General features: G+C 41.1%; 1 long non-coding RNA gene across 3 annotated transcripts in view; it reads left to right on the forward strand.

Moving 5' to 3' along the window:
- The window catches only part of LOC119851446, a 160251-nt gene that overhangs the window by 74128 nt on the left and 59564 nt on the right, over positions 1–26559 (forward strand). The window contains exons 2-5 of one of the 3 annotated variants that reach the window (XR_006279133.1): positions 12624–12785; positions 21488–21624; positions 21960–22094; positions 23416–24114. This is a non-coding gene — a long non-coding RNA (uncharacterized LOC119851446). Of the gene's footprint in view, positions 1–12623; positions 12790–21487; positions 21625–21959; positions 22095–23415; positions 24115–26559 lie in introns of those variants that run through there. The other 2 variants (XR_006279134.1, XR_006279132.1) reach the window with 2 other exon arrangements.

Consider the following 26559-nt stretch of genomic DNA (forward strand, 5'->3'; position numbering starts at 1 on the left):
GACTAACAAATTTATTAGAGCATAAGCTTTCGTGAGCTACAGCTCACTTCATCGGATGCATTTGGTGGAAAAAACAGAGGAGAGATTTATATACACACACACACACACAGAGAACATGAAACAATGGGTTTATCATACACACTGTAAGGAGAGTGATCACTTAAGATAAGCCATCACCAGCAGCAGGGGGGGAAAGGAGGAAAACCTTTCATGGTGACAAGCAAGGTAGGCTAATTCCAGCAGTTAACAAGAATATCAGAGGAACAGTGGGGGGTGGGGTGGGAGGGAGAAATACCATGGGGAAATAGTTTTACTTTGTGTAATGACTCATCCATTCCCAGTCTCTATTCAAGCCTAAGTTAATTGTATCCAGTGTGCAAATTAATTCCAATGCAGCAGTCTCTCATTGGTGTCTGTTTTTGAAGCTTTTTTGTTGAAGTATAGCCACTCTTAGGTCTGTGATCGAGTGACCAGAGAGATTGAAGTGTTCTCCAACTGGTTTTTGAATGTTATAATTCTTGACGTCTGATTTGTGTCCATTCATTCTTTTACGTAGAGACTGTCCAGTTTGGCCAATGTACATGGCAGAGGGGCATTGCTGGCACATGATGGCATATATCATATTGGTAGATGCGCAGGTGAACGAGCCTCTGATAGTGTGGCTGATGTGATTAGGCCCTATGATGGTATCCCCTGAATAGATATGTGGACAGAGTTGGCAACGGGCTTTGTTGCAAGGATAGGTTCCTGGGTTAGTGGATACTCTCATAAAGAACCAACCTTCCACACAAACTTCCTCGTGGCTGGACTTTACAAAAACTAGACAAGCCATTTACAAAACACACTTTGCTTCTCTACAAAAGAAAAAGGACACTAAGCTATCTAAACTACTATATGCCACAAGGGGCCACAACAATGGTTCCCGTAACCCACCCAGCAATATTGTTAATCTATCCAACTATACTCTTAGCCCAGCAGAAGAATCTGTCCTATCTTGGGGCCTCTCCTTTTGCCCCTCCACCCCCACGAACATGATACAGTTCTGTGGTGACCTAGAATCCTATTTTCGACGTCTGACTCAAGGAATATTTCCAACACACCTCTGACCAACATATTAACCCACAGAGACCTTCCTGCCAACACTACAAAAAGAAGGATTCTGGGTGGACTCCTCCTGAAGGTCGAAACAGCAGCCTGGATTTCTACATAGAGTGCTTCCGCCGACGTGCATGAGCTGAAATTGTGGAAAAGCAGCATCGCTTACCCCATAACCTCAGCCATGCAGAACACAGTGCCATCCACAGCCTCAGAAACAACTCTGACATCATAATCAAAAAGGCTGACAAAGAAGGTGCTGTCGTCATCATGAATAGGTCGGAGTATGAACAAGAGGCTACTAGGCAGCTCTCCAACACCACTTTCTACAAGCCATTACCCTCTGATCCCACTGAGAGTTACCAAAAGAAACTACAGCATTTGCTCAAGAAACTCCCTGAAAAAGCACAAGAACAAATCCGCACAGACACACCCCTAGAACCCCGACCTGGGGTATTCTATCTGCTACCCAAGATCCATAAACCTGGAAATCCTGGACGCCCCATCATCTCAGGCATTGGCACCCTGACAGCAGGATTGTCTGGCTATGTAGACTCCCTCCTCAGGCCCTTCGTTACCAGCACTCCCAGCTATCTTCGAGACACCACTGACTTCCTGAGGAAACTACAGTCCATTGGTGATCTTCCTAAAAACACCATCCTGGCCACTATGGATGTAGAAGCCCTCTACACCAACATTCCACACAAAGATGGACTACAAGCCGTCAGGAACAGTATCCCCGATACTGTCACGGCTAACCTGGTGGCTGAACTTTGTGACTTTGTCCTCACCCATAACTATTTCACATTTGGTGACAATGTATACCTTCAAATCAGCGGCACTGCGATGGGTACCCGCATGGCCCCACAGTATGCCAACATTTTTATGGCTGACTTAGAACAACGCTTCCTCAGCTCTCGTCCCCTAATGCCCCTACTCTACTTGCGCTACACTGATAACATCTTCATCATCTGGACCCATGGAAAAGAAGCTCTTGAGGAATTCCACCATGATTTCAATAATTTCCATCCCACCATCAACCTCAGCCTAGACCAGTCCACACAAGAGATCCACTTCCTGGACACTACGGTGCTAATAAGCGATGGTCACATAAACACCACCCTATATCGGAAACCTACTGACCGCTATTCCTACCTACATGCCTCTAGCTTTCATCCAGATCATACCACTCGATCCATTGTCTACAGCCAAGCGCTACGATATAACCGCATTTGCTCCAACCCCTCAGACAGAGACAAACACCTACAAGATCGCTATCAAACATTCTTACAACTACAATACCCACCTGCTGAAGTGAAGAAACAGATTGACAGAGCCAGAAGAGTACCCAGAAGTCACCTACTACAGGACAGGCCCAACAAAGAAAACAACAGAACCCCACTAGCCATCACCTTCAGCCCCCAACTAAAACCTCTCCAATGCATCATTAAGGATCTACAACCTATCCTGAAGGACGACCCATCACTCTCACAGATCTTGGGAGACAGACCAGTCCTTGCTTACAGACAGCCCCCCAATCTGAAGCAAATACTCACCAGCAACCACACACCACACAACAGAACCACTAACCCAGGAACCTATCCTTGCAACAAAGCCCGTTGCTAACTCTGTCCACATATCTATTCAGGGGATAGCATCATAGGGCCTAATCACATCAACCACACTATCAGAGGCTTGTTCACCTGCGCATCTACCAATGTGATATATGCTATCATGTGCCAGCAATGCCCCTCTGCCATGTACATTGGCCAAACTGGACAGTCTCTACGTAAAAGAATGAATGGACACAAATCAGACGTCAAGAATTATAACATTCAAAAACCAGTTGGAGAACACTTCAATCTCTCTGGTCACTCGATCACAGACCTAAGAGTGGCTATTCTTCAACAAAAAAACTTCAAAAACATACTCCAACGAGAGACTGCTGAATTGGAATTAATTTGCAAACTGGATACAATTAACTTAGGCTTGAATAGAGACTGGGAATGGATGAGTCATTACACAAAGTAAAACTATTTCCCCATGGTATTTCTCCCTCCCACCCCACCTCCCACTGTTCCTCTGATATTCTTGTTAACTGCTGGAATTAGCCTACCTTGCTTGTCACCATGAAAGGTTTTCCTCCTTTCCCCCCCCTGCTGCTGGTGATGGCTTATCTTAAGTGATCACTCTCCTTACAGTGTGTATGATAAACCCATTGTTTCATGTTCTCTGTGTGTGTGTGTGTGTGTATATAAATCTCTCCTCTGTTTTTTCCACCAAATGCATCCGATGAAGTGAGCTGTAGCTCACGAAAGCTTATGCTCTAATAAATTTGTTAGTCTCTAAGGTGCCACAAGTACTCCTTTTCTTTTTGTGAATACAGACTAACACGGCTGCTACTCTGAAACCTGTCATTATATGGCAAAGTATTTAGAGTGATACCGAAAGATGGTAATAAAGTCTCCAAACTAGTAGTATGCCCAGTTCTACTCCAACTGAAGTCAGCTACAAAACTCCTTGTTGACTTTATTATGAGCGGGTTAAGGCCCAAGGAGAATGTGGCACAAACTCTTATTGATATGTTACAATTCTTTGGTTATTTTAGTTCCAAATTCTATGTATACATTTGAGAAAGGTAACTGCATCAAAAATGCAAACAAAATTGCATCAGAAACACTTTTATGACCTAAAGCAGGGCGGGGGGAACACAGACAAAAAACTCCCTCCAGAACAGCTCTTTAGCATGGGAAAACAAAGCCAGTTTTATTTGAATATATTTTGTCTTATGCCTCTTAAAATTTAAAGTACTTAACATTGTGTAATTGTTCCCTTGTCCCTAATTTAGTTATAAAGCAAATACAGAAATAATAAGAGGAAAACCCTCCATGTTCCCAAGTTGTACAAACAGCATTAATTAATTCAATGTGACAAGCTGTGTGAAATACTTGTATAAGTCAATCTACTATAATTTTGTTTATAAAGCCCAAAATATAGTCTGACAAAACACAAGTATTAAATGCTTTTCAATCAGTTTAATCAAATGGCATCAATGTAAAGAAAAGGGGCACTGTCAAGAAGTGTCAATGAAAATTTGACCCATCTTGAACTCAATATCATTTAGTAGGGAGTGTTCTCTTGAGGGGGATGTCCTCTTGAGTCTACGTTGAGGTATCAAAAAAATAAAACAATATTTTTGAATTAGGAATCTAAGAAAAATGGACTTGGGAAAGAAATTTAAAAAAACCTAAACCACAATGTATACAAAATGTATACAGAAAATTGGCTCAATCTTGCAGCCCTTACTCAGGCAAAACTCCTATTTACTTTAATGAGAATTTCAGCTGAATTACAGGAGCTGTTACTACCTCTGGCCCAGATTTTGGTCAGCCCTGGCACAGAGGCACAAGATGTGGAAGGCACAGGAGCGAGCCAGAATCCCCTTGGAGACATTAGTCTATGCACTCCATAGTGCATGAAAGAGCCTGGGAAGGGTGATGTCACGGCAGAACTGGCGGGGCAGAATGCTAAGCTTTTTCAAAGGTGGTATTGGGGGTATGCACTGTGTACTGCCATGAGACAACAGAAGGAATTTTGGCTGAATCATCCAGGAATTGCATTAATTCTCTGCATCTTCCTCCTAATGTGCCTGGTAATGTTAATAATCAACAGTTCTTTATAAAAACTATTCCCAAAGCTGTGTTAGTGCTGCATCCTTGATCCGGCTGGTGCCAAATGAAGAAGCAAACAAGAATGCATATTCATTTTAAGGTCAGGAAAAAATCATAATACTATAAGGAGAAATTGGAGAATTGGTCTGAATTTAACGAGGTGAAATTCAATGAAGATAAGTGCAACATACTAAGGAGGAAAAAATCAATTGCATTACTACAAAATGGGGAATAACTCATTAGGTGCTAGTAATTCTGAAAAAGATCAGGGAGCTATAGTGGATCACAAATTAAATATGAGCCAACAACATGATACAGGTGTGGAAAAGGCTGATGCCATTTGGGGGTTTTTTAACACGAGCGTTGTATGTAAGACAAGGAGTAATAGTGAGGCCTCAGCTAGAGTACTCTGTCCAGTGCTGGGCACCGCACTTTAGGAAAGATGTGGACAAATTGGAGAGAGTCCAGAGAGAGAAAAGTAAAAATGATTAAAAGATTTAGAAAATCTGAGGAAAGGTTAAAAAAACTGAGAATGTTTGGTCTTGAAAAAAGAAGATGGGGGGGGGGGGGAGACAAGATAAGTCTTCAAAAATGTTAAAGGCTGTTATAAAGAGGACTGTGATCAATTGCTCTCTATGGCCACTGAAGTTAGGAGAAGTAGTAATGGATTTAATCTGCAGCAAGGAAAATTTAATTTAGATATGAGGAAAAACATTGTAACTATCAGGCTAGTTAAAGTATGGAACAGGCTTCCAAGGGAGGTTGTGGAATGCACATCATTGGGGGCTTTAAAGAACAGGTTGGACAAACACCGGTTGGGGATGGTCTAGGTTTACTTCATCTTGCCTCACACAAGGGGCTGGACTTGATGACTTCTTGAGGTAACTTCCAGCCCTAAATTTCCATGATTTTATGGTATGACTCTTAGGAACCTCTAAATATGCTCCTCCCCATGTGATATTAATATAGTTGAGATCAGCACAGAAGTGGGGGTGTAGAGTAATTTACCTATCCCTCAAATTTGTACATTGACCGAATTCCAATGTTCCTGATTCCAGTGTTCCAGCTGAAGGAGCAACTGATTCCAGTATTCCAGCTGTAGAGAAACTAAAATTAGGCCTTGTCTTTATGCAAAAAAAAGGGGTGTTCTTAACGTGTGTTAGCTAACTTAATTTAAAATTCTAGTGAAGACTAGGCAGTCTGCAGTTTTCATATGAGGCATTAGGCCTAACTTATATGAAAACTACAAACTGCTATGTCTTCACTAGGATTTTATCTCAAGTTAGTTAACTTCATTTAGAAAAACACTTTTTTCGTAGTGCAAACAAAGCTTTAGTGATAACCAGTGCTTGGAAACAGCCAATACATGCCCATATGCCATAGTGGCACTTAGCTGAAGGTACTATTTCTCCAGAATCTCAGCTTTCTTTAAAAAAAATAAATAAAAAAAATCAAGTCTCTAGCAGTCACGATTGAGGGGGACAGAAACCCCCTCAAAAATATGAACCAATTGTAAGAAACACAGGGACCTGTCTTCAGAGAGCTTGGAACATAGTTCTGAGAGGTGTGAACTGCCCCATTTATATCAGTGGCCAGTTCTGGATTAAGGTGTAAGCTTATTAAACTACAGTTTAGGGCCTTGCAATATGAGGGGCCTCTAAAAAAGAAAAAACTGACTCAATTTCAAATGTTATCAAAATCGGTTGATAAATAAAGGCAATATGGGAAAAAGAGTCTCTCTAAATATAGACATTTTCATTCAAATATGACAAATATACACATCTGGCTACACAAATACCCTTACCCTTTGTTAATTGTTCATTATTGACAGGCAGGAGGCCAGCGCTGAGAAAAAAAAAACGATAATTGCACTTGTAAAGTTAGTATTTCTATGAGTAAGTCTGTTATCCGTCTCCTAAGGCAGCGTTTTGTTGGCCGGCTGCTACTGATAAGTTACGAAGTCACGGTCAGAATTGTATTTAAATAAATAAATAAATCCCACTGCTGATGAAATCCTGGAAAAATGTGAGGTCGGAGACAGCAGTGCCGTGAAGCTGTCCTGCCAGGCTCATACTCGTATGTCAGTGTGGTCTTTCCCCGTTTGATCTGTGCATGCCTTCAATTGTGTATTTTAGTGCGCACGCGGATTTTTGCTTCATGTGCTATCCATGCTTCATATGATTGAGTTTGCAGGTGATTGTCGTATGGACTTGGATCGAGTGGCTCTTGAGGAGGATAAATTTGTGTAGGCTTCCCTCCGTCAGTTTCGGGAAACCTTCACAGTAAATATCAGAGTGCGCTGATGAAAGGATAAATAGTGAGTTTTGAGAGAAGTGAAGGAAGATGTACATAGATATCAAAATATTCTGAGTACTTGGTGAGCAAGTTATTTCAAACTATGTGCATATATGATTTATAGGCTATTAAAGCCTATAATATTCATTATATTCGCTTGAATATAGGCTAGTTTTTCTCACTTTCTCAATGTCAGTCTAGAGATTACCAGTCTTTTTTCTGGTAAATTCTTTCTTTCTCTTTCGCACATGTAGCTTGTTGTCACTCTGTGTCTGAGGTGTTTACTCGAGATTAATTAGTGGTCCTGGGGGGAGACAGAGGATAAAGAAGCGAATGTGAAGAGAAATGTCCGCCTAGAAAAAAGACAGGGATTTTCTGCTTGGCGAGTTTGGAGCATGCAAGATAATATTTTATTCTAGGTAGTATGCTATGTAAAAATTCTTATATAGACTTATAAATCACATGTATGCATAATACATCGTATTTTTATAGTATGGCAAAAGAAAAATCCCAACAATTCATTATTTTGTAACAAAAATTAAATAGGAATAAACATTTGTAAATATATATATATATATATATATATATATATATATATATATATATATATATATATATAGTCTGGATAAACTTTGTATTTCCCTAACAAAATTAATCAAACATTTTTTTCATTCATTCATATGAAAAGAAGGATAATTTTCCTTATTCATGATGTAAAAACAATTATATATCCTCTCGTTTTCCTGTGAGAACATAGACAAAATAGAAGTAACCTTCACAGAAATATCCTGGTAAAATATCCAGGTTTTTGGCCTATATAATTTGTTGTTGTATAGATATATAAAACTAATTTTTTTACTGGTTTCAATAAAAACTTTCTGCTACTAATTTTAGTAGCAATATTAGCAATTCAGCATAACCTTCTATAAAAACAACACAAATCCATTTATTGGAAAAATGCAACCCGCATACAGTTTTCTAATGGTTTGCTTATTACCTGGGTGTAATTCATATCATTATAACTAACAGCTGAGCTTCAAGCTTGTGGGTTATAAGTCTCCTGTATCCTCTAAGAGTCTCATTGCGTATTCAGACAAGGAATTCCACAATTTAGATGCCCCAACAGAGAAGAAAAATTTCTGAGAACTCTTCTAGCAAATTGTATTATTTACTCTATTTTTTATTTTGTATTTTTTAAATATTGTATTTACTTCTACTATACTTACATATGCAATTAGTTCAAAGAATTTGTCTAAAATTTATTTCGTCATGATGTCATTGTTACAGAGAGGGTTGCTGAAAATTATTCTATTTTTACAACTTCGCCTTTGTATATATGCAAATAATAAGCTTTTGTGTTTATATATAAATAGTCCTCTCTGTGAAAATAAAATTCTTTTTTTAATGGTATGGGGCCTCTTACACTTGACTTAGTTTAGGGCCTCAGAATGTCATAATCTGGCCCTGTCCGTGGGATGTTATTTAAATACCCAGTGATTTATGATTTTAAGCGTCAACATTAACTATTTCCAGCCTTATGTAACCGGGGGTGGAGGGGGGAAGAGCGGGCGGGGTGTCACAGATTTGCCCAATTTACTGTGAGTGACGTCTCATTTTGGTAATTCAAGTGGGTGGTGGTTGGGAGGTACCAGAATTTATTATTTTTCTCCTTCAGGAAGGAGCCATGCCCAGAGCCTAAAAGAGTCCATGGGCCCCACTGAGGGGGAGTCAAATTTAGGAGTCTAGTGGCCAAAATGGCAAGAAACTCATATTTTGAATACCTGTATAATCTACTGTGAGCAGCATTTCATTTGGGAACTCATCTGGGCAGAACTTATTTTGTGGGTGAAGCTTGGAAGAGCACAAATGCCTTTTCCCCACAGTCTGATTCCTGGTATCAGTGCACCTCTTGAAGTGCACCTGACATGGATAGTCACCCCAAAACTTCAAATTTTATTTCTGAATTTCATAGGACTGCAAAACTGTGCTTGGAGCATCAAAAAAAGGTTTTCTACATGATTTCTAATGCTTCTTGCTTTAGGTTACACTGTAATGAGTTTAGAGATACCTGACGAGAATAATTTTTTAAAAGTTAATTACAGTTTTACAAATCTTAAAGTTCATTTCAAGTTTGGTTCAAACTTTGAATATGCATCTGGGTCACTCTTATTTATTTGAACTGGTTCACCCATTCTTTTTACAGCAATCAAGCTAGTACTGTACACACCAGCCTACTCCAAATTGTTTGACTTTGATATTTACAACGTTTTCATCCCGTTATTTTGTTTAAACCTTCTTGTTTGTCATAAATAGATGTTGCTTGTTCCATGGCTAAGCCATTTCACAAGTGAAAGTGGAGTATTTTGCTTCTACAGACTTAAACCTTCTGAAGACCCTAATCAAAAACAGTTTTTTTTTTTTATTTTTTTTTTTTTTTGAAAAGGAGGTTTTTTTATTGAAAAGGAAATTAGCTAGTTTATAGTTCAAAAACACTCATTAGCACTATCATGAGCAACTCCCTATTAATCATGTACCATTTTTTTTGCAGCTATGTACAGTAACTGACCTGTCTGGATACACTATATGTGAAACAATTAAGGATCTTTTGTATTTTAAATAATTGCCATTTCTGAGCCATATTGCTAAATATTGGGACATTTGGGGTACAATTTCAAGATCATTGTTTTTGTTCATCTCATTTCCTAGAAAACCTATTTTCAGACTTGCCTCAAGCATCCCAGATACTGTACATTAAAGTATGGCAAATTAATTTAATCCTCCCCTCTCCCATTCAGTTGTGTGTGTCTCTTTTTCCAATGTATAATACCTTGTGTATTTTTTTTTTATTTTAAACTATTCCTGTTTTTAATGATGCAAACAATGGAAACACCAAATAAGCTAGAAGAGCCAACACATTTATCTCCACTTTCTGCCATCTGTTTGAAACTGCTGATGTAATTCCAATTTTAAATTACATTAGATCCTGCCTTCTGGACCCCTTTTCCTATTTATTTTTTATTTAAGGCTTTAGAGAAAGCAATGCCTTCAGGTTGTTGATCACTTAATAAGAACCTGTATCTTTGACCATTTTCAGTCTGGACTTAAATGTGGCTTTCCTGCATGAACAGGTATAATGACAGTAATAGAACTTTTATTTCCAAAAGATAAAACTTATCTTGTGTACAGAATTTGATTAGATCTGTTTTCAACAATAACACCAGCAACCAGCAGATTTGTTTACACTGAAAAAGATGGCAGAGATGAAGGGTTGTGGTCCTGCATACTTTATTATCTAATGATGGAATTTCTCAGTTTTGCTCTGAGTTTATGCCTCAGAATTAACTTTATTTCCCTTATCCCCCAAAATTATTTTACCTAATGAATTAATAACTTTGTCTTTATTTTTTTCATATAATCTTCATTTCCTTTGTTTTCTCTGGAGCCCACTGGGGCAGTTCTCCAGTTGCTGCCTTCTTCCTCTCTTGTGCTTGGGAGTACTCATTCCTTTGCAGCTGAGACCAGTGCCTGGACCTGAGACCAATGTCTTTTAAGGATTCTGTGTCCAGCCACACTCTAACACACAGCCTGATTTCTGTGCCATCGCATTCCAATGTCAGTATGAGAATTCAAGACTTACTGTAAGCATTGTGCAAATAGTTACATTACTTTCATCTTGCAAACTCAAATAAATACAAAAGAGCCTATTTCAATCTTATTTATTTACTGCTATTATTTGTTGCGCAATCCCACTGTGCTTACAGCTGTACTGAACTTGAAGGAAGGTGAGGTCCTGACATGAGATGTTTGCAAGCTGAGAAGAGTCAAAAAATAGGACATAGTCACTGGAACTAATTAAAAGAAGCATGTCTCTTTAAAAAAATAAATGAAAACGTACAAGTTAAATTCATTCCTCCACAGAAACTTTCCACTAGCATATTATGAAAGTCAAAGTCCTCTTACTAAATACAGAATTAGTGACTTTAGAATATGTTTCTTAAAATTTCCTACTGGTTCAGTTCCACTAGTGGGAACAGTGGTGGAATACTAGCATAGAACAATCATTGTTTTCACCTGCTGTGTTGCCTAACCATACTCGCCACATGTCTAGGCAACTTGGTGGTTACAATGGCACTGGCTGCCACCTCCTCTCCTACTATTAAGACCACTGATGGAACTGAACCAGTGATAGCAATGGTGGGGATATTTTTTTTTACTCTATCATACACAAGCCCAGTGATGAAAACAGGGAGCAAGAAGGCCCACTTTAAGCCTTAGCAAATCAGACATTAGAGAAATACTGTAAAAAAATACAAAGACATACAAAAAAACCTAAAAAATACAAGAAATTCAATTTTTGATCGCTTGGAAAATATGTTTAGTACAGGGAATAGGGCTGTGTATGTCTATGACAAAGTAGGACTCCTCTATAATATTTTTTATTAATGATATGCATGGCAGTGACTTACTTCACTTGGTATTGCTACCCAATGGGTGCAGAAGGGTTAAAATGCTGCTGGTGTAGAGCAGGAGATGATGAGGTATTTGTGTCACAAAACTGTCTGGGGTAGTATGAATGGGTCCTTAAGGACTGGCTGAAACCAACCTATATCAATGAAATATCTGGAAGGATAATGGGAATCCCAACAACTGACACCTAACAGAGGGAAGCTCTGGCCAATTGAACTTGTGAACTCAACATAATTCTGCAGGAGGAGGACAATGGACTGAGAGGTGTCATATATCTGTGTTAAGAGCTAAGCTCAGAGAGACACAGGAAGCTGTCACCTGGGACTGTCTGGCAGAAAAAGGAACAGGGACGGAGGGAGGAGAGCAAGATAGTTCCTACAGCGGCATGGCTGGCATTGGCCAGCATGAACCATTTCTTAACTTTTGCTTCTCTATGCTAACCTAAGGACTCGGCAGTGCTGTGTTCCAGTTGACTAATAAACCCTACTCTGTTCTGAAAAGGCTGCCTGGTGTCACTGCACATACTTGCTGAGGTGCATTAGACTCCAGAGGCTTTCACCATAGGGATTATCTCAGTTGGACTCACTGGGCAGAACTCCTGGGGTGAAACAGGAGTGCTAGAGCCCCGTGGCTCAGTCTCTGAGGCATTCAGGGTGTGTGGTCTACCCTTGTAGAAGAATGGGTCCCCTAGGGGGTCTGACACACTGAAGGGGTATCTCCAAGGGACTGTTTGAAAGCTGGGGCATAGCACAGATCCTGGGGATCCATAATGGTGTCAACAGTGGGTTTGTAATACTTCAGCTTTCAAGTGATGTTCGTGTGTGTTACATGTGCTTTTCAAAACTCTTACACGTATTTTATTATTTTGGCATTAAATACTATAAATTAATATTTTTAAAATTAAATCTCCCTTATCTTTGTTTTCTATTTTCTTTCCTTTTCTCTGCAGCCTTTTCTTTCTTTCTATTGCATATCTTTTGGTATAATTTTTCCTCCCTATTACTCAAGCTCTGCTCTCCTAAATCCACTTTTCGTATAATGTTTCATAATTGTTCCTTCTTTAACTGTCAATATCTTGTTTTCTTTTTATCCCAGCTCTGTCCAGCCCTTACCAAAGAGGACTGATGGAAAAGAACCTTGCAGCACCCCATATAAGAGAGCATTAAAGCCTGGTGAACAATTGCCCAACATCAGACTCTGGAGCCTCTCCAAGGAACCACTCAAGCATGATTTCATCCTTTCCAACAGGATCTGTAAGTGAGTCAACAGCTTCTCATGGTCAGCAATGTCAAAGACAGAGCCAAATGGGTCCATAAAAACATTTGACATCTGTCTATTGTCAGGGAGAGGTCATTGAACGATATAAACAAATAAGTGTTTGTGCCATACCTACCGTAGGTCTAAAGTCATATTGGATGGGGAGTCATCTTGCTACACACAAAAAATATATTTCTGGCAGAAAATTTAAACTGGATGTGTTCAGGTAAAAGAGAGTACAAGGTTCAGATAAGACTGAAGCTAATGAATGTAGCAAGATATTGATAGTTCCTTGTTATTGGAGCTGTCGTCAGTTTTTCATGGATGGAGCAAAAATGGTAGAGAAAAGGGGGTTATTTTCTGACTGAAAAATATAATTAACTGATGCAGACTGAGCAAGTTTAACCTAAACTAAGGATCTACACTGTACACTTGCCTAAGAGGAAAATAAGGGCTAAAGCTTCATTATTTTTATGCACCTATTCCAAATGATCAGAGTTTGAATATTTGGTAAACTGCTCATGGTAGCTATAAGCTGCCATTTCTGTACAGAATTTGTATTCCATAGCAATACCAAATTAGTGTATAAAATGTACTGAGTGAATGATTTGTTAGAATAACTTTTTGTTGTCCAAATATAATGAATATTTCATGATTCAAATTCAAAGCCACTATAAATTTAAAATATTAAGTTTTGCTATGATGCATAAAAACCATTCATCATTACTGTTAAATACAAAGCATATTCACTCCTGGCAAGAACCATAAATACTACTAGTAGTCCCAGATGGAAAGTCGTGGTTAGGGTTAAGAAGGACTGCAGTGTAATAAAAACATGAGGATTCCTCCTGCATGTTTTAAATAATGCTATCTCCCTTGAGGACAGATTTCATTTCAGTGTAATTGAGATTTGCAAATCAGTCAGAAAAGCCAAAAGTCAAATCATAGAATCATAGAATATCAGGGTTGGAAGGGACCCCAGAAGGTCATCTTGTCCAACCCCCTGCTCAAAGCAGGACCAAGTCCCAGTTAAATCATCCTAGCCAGGGCTTTGTCAAGCCTGACCTTAAAAACCTCTAAGGAAGGAGATTCTACCACCTCCCTAGGTAACGCATTCCAGTGTTTCACCACCCTCTTAGTGAAAAAGTTTTTCCTAATATCCAATCTAAACCTCCCCCATTGCAACTTGAGACCATTACTCCTCGTTCTGTCATCTGCTACCATTGAGAACAGTCTAGAGCCATCCTCTTTGAAACCCCCTTTCAGGTAGTTGAAAGCAGCTATCAAATCCCCCCTCATTCTTCTCTTCTGCAGACTAAACAATCCCAGCTCCCTCAGCCTCTCCTCGTAAGTCATGTGCTCTAGACCCCTAATCATTTTTGTTGCCCTTCGCTGTACTCTTTCCAATTTATCCACATCCTTCTTGTAGTGTGGGGCCCAAAACTGGACACAGTACTCCAGATGAGGCCTCACCAGTGTCGAATAGAGGGGAACGATCACGTCCCTCGATCTGCTCGCTATGCCCCTACTTATACATCCCAAAATGCCATTGGCCTTCTTGGCAACAAGGGCACACTGCTGACTCATATCCAGCTTCTCGTCCACTGTCACCCCTAGGTCCTTTTCCGCAGAACTGCTGCCGAGCCATTCGGTCCCTAGTCTGTAGCGGTGCATTGGATTCTTCCATCCTAAGTGCAGGACCCTGCACTTATCCTTATTGAACCTCAGCAACAAATGCTGTTGTTGCTCTCCCAGACCAGGGTGATATTAAAGCAGGAACATTTTATGAAAACTTTAGCAAGCATCAAAGTACATAACTCACAAAGTCCAGCACTGGAGTGTTTGCAAGAAGCTCTAAAAACCTCTTGTACAACATAATCTAGTCACCTGACCTCTCTGCATAGTTCCAGGCCTTAAAGAGGAGCACTGAAGGTACAGCTCTTGCATTCCAGCCAGTTCTTTGTTGAAAGATATTTTTCATTATCCGGCATGTCAAGAGGGGGTGGGGGCAGTGCTGGTTAATCAAATATTCCGGTTAAGTAAGAGTTATACTTACCAATGGAATACCAATTTTCAAAAAATTAGAATACAATAAAATTAATAAAATATAAAAGAGTATACAGGTACTCACCAATTCAGTAGTAGTAGTGCTGTAGAGTGATTGGTTTCTTGAAGCACTTAGGTATATTCTGGTAAAGGGTTTTTTTTATAGTAGGTTATCCTATGACACTACACATCACTATGGGCAATGCGTGATGTACACCCAGATCACTAAAAATACACTTAACACTAAAACTATACTGAACATAATTTGATTCAGAAGGCACTTCAGGATCTTGCAGTGCCTCAAGGTCATCATTATAAACATCAATTATCATTGTAGATGTAGAAGGTGTTGGAGATTGGCTTGAATTTGTAACAACCCTATGACACACCCTGGAAGCTGCTTTTTTTAATAAATCCCTGATATCTGCTTGCTTACTTGTCTTCTGCCTCTTTTGCATAAAAGTAGAGTGCAAAATGTCCAACTGCATAACCTCCTGGGCAGTATACTTGTCCCAGTTACTAGATTGAAGATTTGTATTGGGAGCTATCAGAAATGCCAGTTAATAGAGCTTTCTGGTTGGTAAAGTGCCAGATAACACTGTACTCTGGTACCTTCCAGGTAAGGTGATGTGTGAAATTCCATTAGAGCAAGATTGCTTTTTAATTCATGGATAGATATAAGTGAATCATGTCATTTTTATTTAGAGAATTATTGGTCCCATATTTTCTTCTGCTTTTTTTAATAATTTATTTGTATTTTTATATTTCTTGAAAGCACCTATATGTAGTAGCTCTAGGTTCCTGTATGAGTTTCTTTTAAAAAGTAACATTTTAGGAAAAACCCCAATTCAAATGAATTGCCTTATAAACCAACCAACCAAACCCACCATAAAACAATAAACCTTATAAATCACCAGCTGCAATACAGTAAAAGTTTCAGAGTAGCAGCCGTGTTAGTCTGTATTCGCAAAAAGAAAAGGAGTACCGGTGGCACCTTAGAGACTAACAAATTTATTAGAGCATAAGCTTTCGTGAGCTACAGCTCACTTCATCGGATGCATTTGGTGGAAAAAACAGAGGAGAGATTATATACACACACACAGAGAACATGAAACAATGGGTTTATCATACACACTGTAAGGAGAGTGATCACTTAAGATAAGCCATCACCAGCAGCAGGGGGTGGAAAGGAGGAAAACCTTTCATGGTGACAAGCAAGGTAGGCTAATTCCAGCAGTTAACAAGAATATCAGAGGAACAGTGGGGGGTGGGGTGGGAGGGAGAAATACCATGGGGAAATAGTTTTACTTTGTGTATTGACTCATCCATTCCCAGTCTCTATTTAAGCCTAAGTTAATTGTATCCAGTTTGCAAATTAATTCCAATTCAGCAGTCTCTCGTTGGAGTCTGTTTTTGAAGCTTTTTTGTTGAAGTATAGCCACTCTAAGATCTGTGATCGAGTGACCAGAGAAATTGAAGTGTTCTCCAACTGGTTTTTGAATGTTATAATTCTTGACGTCTGATTTGTGTCCATTCATTCTTTTACGTAGAGACTGTCCAGTTTGGCCAATGTACATGGCAGAGGGGCATTGCTGGCACATGATGGCATATATCACATTGGTAGATGCGCAGGTGAACGAGCCTCTGATAGTGTGGCTGATGTGATTAGGCCCTATGATGGTATCCCCTGAATAGATATGTGGACAGAGTTGGCAACGGGCTTTGTTGCAAGGATAGGTTCCTGGGTTAGTGGTTCTGTTGTGTGGTGTGTGGTTGCTGGTGAGTATTTGCTTCAGATTGGGGGGCTGTCTGTAAGCAAGGACTGGTCTGTCTCCCAAGATCTGTGAGAGTGATGGCTCGTCCTTCAGGATAGGTTGTAGATCCTTGATGATGCGTTGGAGAGGTTTTAGTTGGGGGCTGAAGGTGATGGCTAGTGGCGTTCTGTTGTTTTCTTTGTTGGGCCTGTCCTGTAGTAGGCGACTTCTGGGTACTCTTCTGGCTCTGTCAATCTGTTTCTTCACTTCAGCAGGTGGGTATTGTAGTTGTAGGAATGCATGATAGAGATCTTGTAGGTGTTTGTCTCTGTCTGAGGGGTTGGAGCAAATGCGGTTATATCGTAGCGCTTGGCTGTAGACAATGGATCGAGTGGTATGATCTGGATGAAAGCTAGAGGCATGTAGGTAGGAATAGCGGTCAGTAGGTTTCCGATATAGGGTGGTGTTTATGTGACCATCGCTTATTAGCACCGTAGTGTCCAGGAAGTGGATCTCTTGTGTGGACTGGTCCAGGCTGAGGTTGATGGTGGGATGGAAATTGTTGAAATCATGGTGGAATTCCTCAAGAGCTTCTTTTCCATGGGTCCAGATGATGAAGATGTTATCAGTGTAGCGCAAGTAGAGTAGGGGCATTAGGGGACGAGAGCTGAGGAAGCGTTGTTCTAAGTCAGCCATAAAAATGTTGGCATACTGTGGGGCCATGCGGGTACCCATCGCAGTGCCGCTGATTTGAAGGTATACATTGTCACCAAATGTGAAATAGTTATGGGTGAGGACAAAGTCACAAAGTTCAGCCACCAGGTTAGCCGTGACAGTATCGGGGATACTGTTCCTGACGGCTTGTAGTCCATCTTTGTGTGGAATGTGGGTGTAGAGGGCTTCTACATCCATAGTGGCTAGGATGGTGTTTTTAGGAAGATCACCAATGGACTGTAGTTTCCTCAGGAAATCGGTGGTGTCTCGAAGATAGCTGGGAGTGCTGGTAACAAAGGGCCTAAGGAGGGAGTCTACATAGCCAGACAATCCTGCTGTCAGGGTGCCAATGCCTGAGATGATGGGGCGTCCAGGATTTCCAGGTTTATGGATCTTGGGTAGCAGATAGAATACCCCAGGTCGGGGCTCCAGGGGTGTGTCTGTGCGGATTTGTTCTTGTGCTTTTTCAGGGAGTTTCTTGAGCAAATGCTGTAGTTTCTTTTGGTAACTCTCAGTGGGATCAGAGGGTAATGGCTTGTAGAAAGTGATGTTGGAGAGCTGCCTAGTAGCCTCTTGTTCATACTCCGACCTATTCATGATGACGACAGCACCTCCTTTGTCAGCCTTTTTGATTATGATGTCAGAGTTGTTTCTGAGGCTGTGGATGGCACTGTGTTCTGCATGGCTGAAGACAGAGACAAACACCTACAAGATCTCTATCATGCATTCCTACAACTACAATACCCACCTGCTGAAGTGAAGAAACAGATTGACAGAGCCAGAAGAGTACCCAGAAGTCACCTACTACAGGACAGGCCCAACAAAGAAAACAACAGAACGCCACTAGCCATCACCTTCAGCCCCCAACTAAAACCTCTCCAACGCATCATCAAGGATCTACAACCTATCCTGAAGGACGAGCCATCACTCTCACAGATCTTGGGAGACAGACCAGTCCTTGCTTACAGACAGCCCCCCAATCTGAAGCAAATACTCACCAGCAACCACACACCACACAACAGAACCACTAACCCAGGAACCTATCCTTGCAACAAAGCCCGTTGCCAACTCTGTCCACATATCTATTCAGGGGATACCATCATAGGGTCTAATCACATCAGCCACACTATCAGAGGCTCGTTCACCTGCGCATCTACCAATGTGATATATGCCATCATGTGCCAGCAATGCCCCTCTGCCATGTACATTGGCCAAACTGGACAGTCTCTACGTAAAAGAATGAATGGACATAAATCAGACGTAAAGAATTATAACATTCAAAAACCAGTTGGACAACACTTCAATCTCTCTGGTCACTCGATCACAGATCTTAGAGTGGCTATACTTCAACAAAAAAGCTTCAAAAACAGACTCCAACGAGAGACTGCTGAATTGGAATTAATTTGCAAACTGGATACAATTAACTTAGGCTTGAATAGAGACTGGGAATGGATGAGTCATTACACAAAGTAAAACTATTTCCCCATGGTATTTCTCCCTCCCACCCCACCCCCCACTGTTCCTCTGATATTCTTGTTAACTGCTGGAATTAGCCTACCTTGCTTGTCACCATGAAAGGTTTTCCTCCTTTCCACCCCCTGCTGCTGGTGATGGCTTATCTTAAGTGATCACTCTCCTTACAGTGTGTATGATAAACCCATTGTTTCATGTTCTCTGTGTGTGTGTATATAAATCTCTCCTCTGTTTTTTCCGCCAAATGCATCCGATGAAGTGAGCTGTAGCTCACGAAAGCTTATGCTCTAATAAATTTGTTAGTCTCTAAGGTGCCACCGGTACTCCTTTTCTTTTTGCGAATACAGTAAAAGTCACTCTCCTTTATACACATCACTATTTCTCCACCTGTTCTATCCCCAAAGAGGAGCCTTGTCTTTTTGTTCTGTGTTTGTACAGCACCTAGCACAATGGGGTCCTGGACCACAACTAGGGCACCACAACACTATGGTAATACAAATATGTCATAATAAATAATAATTAATAAATAATACCAATAATGGCCTGATGGGCAACAAATTCAGGCTCTGATGGAATGAGAGTCAGAGATCCATGCTCAAGAACACTTCACAGAAAATGACCCAAGGCAGTCCCTTCCTTTTAAACAAGGGGAATGTTAGTTTGAGCATACAACTGCTGTGGGATCACACACAGAGGCAGCCTCTCAGGTAATCAGGGCCCAAACCATTTAGGACTTGTGGTATAAGACCAAAAGCTTTTACTTCACTAAGAAACTAAGGCCATGAGCTTGTCTTCTCTACAGGCTAAACCGGCGTTGCTGCGATTGATGCAGTGGGCATCAATTTAGCCGGTCTGGTGAAGATGCGATAAGTCGATGGGTGAGCGCTCTCCTGTCGACTTCAGTATTCCACTTCCCTGTGAAGTGGATACTATGTCAGTCGGAGGGTGTTTCCCATCGACATAGTGTAGTGTAGACACTTCTGTAAGTTGATCTAAGCTACATCGACTTAAGTGATGTATCTTACATAACTTAACTAACATAACTTAGATCGACTTACCTCGTTAGTGTAGACCAGGCCCATGTCTACACTTCCATTTATGTCATCAAAACGTATGTCTCTCAGGGGTGTGAACTCCCCACCCATCACAAGTGACATCAGTTTTACTGGCATGGACACTCGTGTGCACAGTGCTGTGTCGGCGGGAGATGCTCTACCACTGCTCATTTAGGTGGTTTTATTATGTCGACAGGGGAGCTCTCTCCTGTCTGCATAGCACAGGTACATGAGCGGTCTTACAGCAGCACAGCTGTGCTGATACAGCTGTGCTGCTGTAAGCTTGCTAGTGTAAACATGGCCTTATAATAAATGTATGGTTTGCATAATGCACTATCTAATGAACAAGCTCATTTTCCAAATTGCTATGCCATAACTGTGTATGTAAAACATACTTAGAATACAACCTCTTTATGGTTACCATAAACTGGCTGTGCAGTTCCTAATCCTCAATAATTTTACTTACTTTTCAAAAGAGATTAGGGATATTAAAGCTCTTTTTGAAAATGTAAATGCCCCTATTTTTGCAATTTATCTGAATTTAGGTAGTGAAAGGTTGCAAAATAGATCAGAACAGTTAGAATCAATGATTATTTAACAAGTAATAAATTGACATTACAGTCAAACTAACTCATTGTAAGCAGTATTACAGTACTATCCAAATCCATCTTTGCATGGCTGGCTTATTTAATTAGAATCTGTTTTTGCTGGACCACTTCCAGAGATCCAGAGCTCATACTATCTGGAATTACCGGGTCCCATTAAACATGAATTATCTGGCCGATATAAGACTAATGAAAGAAAATTCCTAATACATTGTTTGTTGCTTAAAAGTCTAGAGCCCAGTCATACAGTCCTTATTTAGGCAGAACACCACTCAAATCAATAGAGTAAATACTGCAGCACTGGCCCCTGCACAGTAAATTTATTATTTTATTTGCTATTTCATAGAAAGTATGCTTCTTACTGGAAAATCCTTGGATAATTAAGTAAAAAGTAAGCTCTAAATTCCATGAGTAGGATTATATTTTGGCCTGTTGGAAAACAATATATTGATAGGAGAAAGGAAACATAATCTAGTCTAACTACAAGGCTAAACTAGAAATCCCAGGGTCTTTAAATTAGCTCTCAGCAATCCTTGGTCATAATCATGTGTGTTGGACCATGTTGATAAGGCTGCAAGGGAAAAATCTACTCCTAATAACTAGCTTTAAATTCAGAATTACATTGTGTTCAATAAGCTTCTGACAGGTTTCAGAGTAGCAGCTGTGTTAGTCTGTATTCGCAAAAAGAAAAGGAGTACTTGTGGCACCTTAGAGACTAACAAATTTATTTGAGCATAAGCTTTCATGAGCTACAGCTCACTTCATAACAAGCTTCTGGACAGTGACACTTCAGCTGTTCAAAGAGAAGTGGTTTCCTGGTCGGAGGAGGAAGAGTCAGGTGAGTTAGGATGCTTGTGATGAGGCAGAGTGGCCTCCCTCTGAGCCTGACAGGGAGGGACCACTACACTTCCGCTGGTGGGTGGAGCCAAGCCAATCATGCCCCATATCCCCTGTGCTGGAAACAGAAGAGTGGGACAGGAAGTATAAGAGGCAGAACTTCAAACTCAGTTGGCAGGGAGCCAGGGAAGGAGCCATATGTCTCTTGCCTGCTGCAGGACTCTGGCCCCATTACCAAGCCATGTAATGCCCTGATCCTGGAGCACACTGACTGTGGAGAGGAGCTGCTAGAACTGCTGTTTACCAAGAGGAGGCTGAGGACTCACAGATGATGGAGCCACGCTGACTCACTGGGGTAGGAAGTAGCCCAGGGAAACCAGACATTAGTCCAGTTGTGCTGTCACAGTATGAGTCAGCGTGCTGTGGTAGGATCCCCAATGATGGAAGAACTCGTCACTGTTAGGACCCTGGGCTGGGACCCAGTGGAGTAGGGTGGGCCCGAGTCCCCCTATCCTTCTGACTTGGATCCCACCCCTGGGATCTCATCCTAGGCCTGAAGGTCTGTACCTTGTGTGCTAGCTGTCTGGCCTAGCCAGGAGGCTAGGTTAAAGATGGCTCATTGCTCTGCCGCACCCAGAGGGCCAGGGCCCATAGACTACTAACTAACAGTGGTTTTGCTGTGTGACGCAGGAAGGCAGAGTGGCCTCCCTCCAGCCCTGACAAGGCGGGACCACTACTGATAACTACAATGCTACTAAATCTTGAAAAGAGTTAAGCATCAATAGAAAAAGAAGAATTGAAACTCCAGAGGTACAGGGGTGGCTGGTAAGTTTACAATATCCTGTGAAAATAAAAATTCCCACAGTATGTATTTTCCTAAAACATAAAGGACCTTCTCTCTTAATTGAGCACTTGATACAATTATCAATCAACTTTAAAATACTTTTATATTTCAGATTTCCAGTTCATTATTAATTTGGACAGTGACAGCTGAATTTGGAATTCTACTGAAATAACCTGGCAAGAACGTATAGTGGAAAAAAAAACTGTAACCTTCCCTGCCCATGCTGGCTAATAGCCATTGATGGACCTATCCTCCATGAATTTATCTAGTTCTTTTTTGAACCATGTTATAGTCTTGGCCTTCACAACATCCTCTGGCAAAGAGTTCCACAGGTTGACTGTGTGTTGTGTGAAGAAATACTTCCTTGTGTTTGTTTTAAACCTGTTGCCTATTAATTTAATTTGGTGACCCCTAGTTCTTGTGTTATGGGAAGGAGTAAATAGCACTTCCTTATTTACTTTCCCCACACCTTGACTGTGTGTTGTGTGAAGAAATTCTTCCTTGTGTTTGTTTTAAACCTGTTGCCTATTAATTTAATTTGGTGACCCCTAGTTCTTGTGTTATGGGAAGGAGTAAATAGCACTTCCTTATTTACTTTCCCCACACCAGTCATGATTTTATAGACCTCAATCATATTCTCTCTTAGTCATCTCTTTTCCTAGATGAAAAGTTCCAATCTTATTAATCTCTCCTCATATGGAAGCCGTTCCATAGCCCTAATAATTTTTGTTGCCCTTTTCTGAACCTTTTTCAATTGCGATATACCTTTTTTGAGATGGGACAACCACATCTGCACACAGTATTCGTGATGTGGGGGTACCATGGATTTATATAGAGGCATTATGATATTTTCTGTCTTATTATCTATCCCTTTCTTAATAATTCCCAACATTCTGTTTGCTTTTTTGACTGCTGCTGCACGTTGAGTGGATGTTTTCAGAGAACTATCCACAGTGACTTCAAGATCTTTCTTGAGTGGTAACAGCTAATTAAGACCCCATCATTTTATAAGTATAGTTGGGATTATGTTTTCCAATGTGCATTACTTTGCATTTATCAACATTGAATTTCATGTGTCATTTTGTTGCCCAGTCACCCAGTTTTATAAGATCCCTTTGTCACTCTTTGCACTCTGCTGTGGACTTAACTATCTTGAGTAGTTTTGTATCCTCTGCAAATTTTGCCACCTCGCTGTTTACCCCCTTTTTCCAGATCATGTATGATCTGGAAAATCCTTAAGGGCACTAATACTCTACTGATTGGAAGGATGAGGCCCTCATCAAACTCTTTTTAAATCCCCAGGATGCTAGAAAGGGAGCCATTCTGAAGGAAGGCACCGTGAGAGAGATGGAGAATAACCTGAAAGTGACACAGGAGGAGAGAACTGCTGAGGGCCTACCACAAATGGAAGAAATGAGAGAGAACTATCTTCTACCCTGCTTTACCTGAGCCAGAACAAAACTGGCAGTTTTGTTTGACAATAGCAGTCTGATATCAGAGCCTTGAGCAGAAAATATGGTACTGAAAATATGTGTGGTGATTGGTGGCGTGTCAGGTTAAATTAATAGATTGTGAGAACAGAAATGGAATTTTGGCTAGTGCTGTAAAGAAACACTAGAATAGTTCCACATTTCCCAAAGGGATACAACTGGGGACATCTTTTGGGACCTGGGTAAAGACCAGAATTATCTGGTTCAGCCTTCTGATATTCCTGATTTTGGGGTGGGGGTGGGGGAAGAACCTAGCCTGAATTTAAAGAAGGTTTCTTTGACTTTCCTTGAATTTTTAGTTTTCTTTTTATTTTACAGTAAATATTACAAAATGATTTATTCAAATTAAAAATGTTGTTAAAGGAGACAGAGGTGCGTTTTGACCAATCTACTTTTTAATATTTATAAATTGTGCTAAGAATTAGAAAAGCTTTAGTTCATTGTGCCTAGCTACTGCCATCTGATGATTGCATTATTATGTGGCTCTTCATTGCAAGCAATTAGAACATGTAAGTCCTTTTAAAAATGGCTTCAACAATACTAATAAACTTGAATAATTTCCCTAGAAATAGAGATGGAAATGAATCAACAGTCTAGATTTAAATTTTGTAGCTGTTTATAGCTAAAAACCTGGATTCAGACCAAACTTGCCAATTTTGTATGTACCTCAGATTCAGAACTTGGTTCAGCTGGGCAGAAACCTCTGGTTCGGAATGGGATAAGATGGCTGAACTCTTGGTATCTGGGAAACTATTCTTGCAAGTCCAGAAAAGGCTGTCTCAGCATCATGTGGCAGGTGCTCTTATGTGGGCGTTGGCGGCAGCAGCAGCAGCCTGTGGACGATTGTGAATGGAGAATGCAGCCTGGCCCAGCATATTGCTTTGAGCCACTCTGGGTAAAGAAAATTTAGGGGGTTAAAAGAGGAGATAGAAGGGAGAAGATCTATGTAAGGTGCTGGCTTGTTCCCAGCCCACAAACCAGCTGACACACCAGAGTCTCTTTTCCAGGCAGTTTTGTTTCTCAAACATAGGCAAAGAACCCACAAACGCGGTTCCTCAGCCCACTGTGGGCTATAGTTCTCAGGGGGGTTTTCCCTTTGCCTCTCTCACTTCCTCCTGTTTCAAGGCCTACTGCAGGATTCTCCCATCCTCTGTTAACTGAGCACTGCCTCACAGGGTTGTCTCCCCAAGGATCCTTTTCGGCCAGGAGATTCCCACTGTCTCTCCTCCTAGGGGACTCTGACAGCCGCACCCAGGGCATTTTCTGCTGCTCCTGCTCCCACTACTCAGACCTCCTGGCCCGAGCCGGCAGTGAGATCTTGCTCTCTCGCTTGTGCTCTCTTTTGGTTGTTCTTTGTCCCTTTCCTGACTGACCCTCAGGCCTGACTCACCCAGCTTGCAGGTGCCTTCTTATAGCCCAGCTGGGAGTCAGCTAACCAGTCAGAGGTGCATTGGCGTCTTCCCTCTTAAAGAGCCACTACTCCCCTGTGATACTCCTTCTGTCTTATCAGCAGGAAGATGCATGCTGGAGCCCACACTGAGCAGGAAGATTTTATAGTCCCTTATTCTGCATAGATAAGGGTCTTCCAAATCTAGCAGGCATGTGTCTGTATAGCACTGTGATGGCCACAGAGCGAGAGAATGTGCTGCAAGCTAAATTCACCTACAGTGCTCTAAGACAAGACTTCTCAGCTGGTGAGACAGGTGGGCTACAATAGGTCATCTGCTCACCCAGTGCATTACACTTCATCAGTTGAAAGGGCAGCAAAAATCAAAAAGCTGAAGTTTTGCAAGGATCAAGCAGGAAAGGGTTTATACTAGCTTTTTTGGATTTCTGTTAAGCATTCTGTCTTTTCTGGGTGCTGCCTTTGCCTGTTCCTATTGGCTGCCATCAAGCCTTTCTCTGATCTGTGAACAATCACAGACCTCACTGAAGCTGATGGACATGCTAGCCACCCTTCACTCTGGCTAAATGAGATAAGCAATTAAGCTTCTTTATGCAGTAAGATGGCTGAAACAATAGAAGCCACCGCCTAAGGCCCAGGACTGCATGGAAAGGCCTGAACAAGCACTAACTCTATGAGAATCAGAGTGAGAATCATTGAAAATGCAGGGCCCTGGGCATTGACTAGTGGAGTGTGTCTGTGTGTATCAGAGCAGAAAGCAGAGAGAAAGTGAGCTGACAGCAAGAGAAGCAGTGTGAGCATGGCCCTGGGAGGAAGTCAGGAGGAAGTACTTCTGTTGGGCAGAGTAATTGGCTGAAAAGGCAGGTTTGGAGATTGTGAGCAATTGATCTCCTGTTGTTTGTTGCTACTATGTTCAGGGAAATAGGACTTTGTCCATTGTTTGTAGATAAACAGGATTGCACCAAAGAAATACCTGATTTGTATAATCAATTTTCCCACAAAATGGAGGTACTTGTATGTCTGCCTCTGCTGGTCCTTCATAAAAATGCTTTTAGTGCCACACATACACGGGGCAGTGTGGCTGTGTACTGACCCTTACTCTTGACTGGATTTGCCTAACAGGCACAGTCTAGCTCTAAGGAATTAAGATCAGTTATCCTATGCTTACCATTGAGTGAAGTCGTTACTCCCCACCTCTCTGGAAAAAATTCCTGGACTTGGTGGCTACTTTAAAAGTAATGGTTTATTTTTTCCACTGTCTTTCAAATACAATTTTATTTACCCAGGCTTTTCTTTTCTTTTTCATGTCATGTAATACTTTGGAGTTTCTTTACCAACTTTTCAATATGCCCAAACAGATCAGGATGGCACAATGAGGACTGAATGCAGGGCTGTTCATAGGGCGGTGTGGGGCCCGGGGCAGAAGTGACGAATCTGTCACTTCTGGGACCGACCCGTCACTTCTGGGACTGACTGTGCCTGGCCAATTGCAGCAGCAGCCCGTGGGGCCCCCCAAAGCGCAGGGCCCGGAGTGGTTGTCCCTATTCACCG

This window comes from Dermochelys coriacea, chromosome 2, assembly GCF_009764565.3.
Source record: "Dermochelys coriacea isolate rDerCor1 chromosome 2, rDerCor1.pri.v4, whole genome shotgun sequence".
Taxonomy (NCBI): domain Eukaryota; kingdom Metazoa; phylum Chordata; order Testudines; family Dermochelyidae; genus Dermochelys; species Dermochelys coriacea.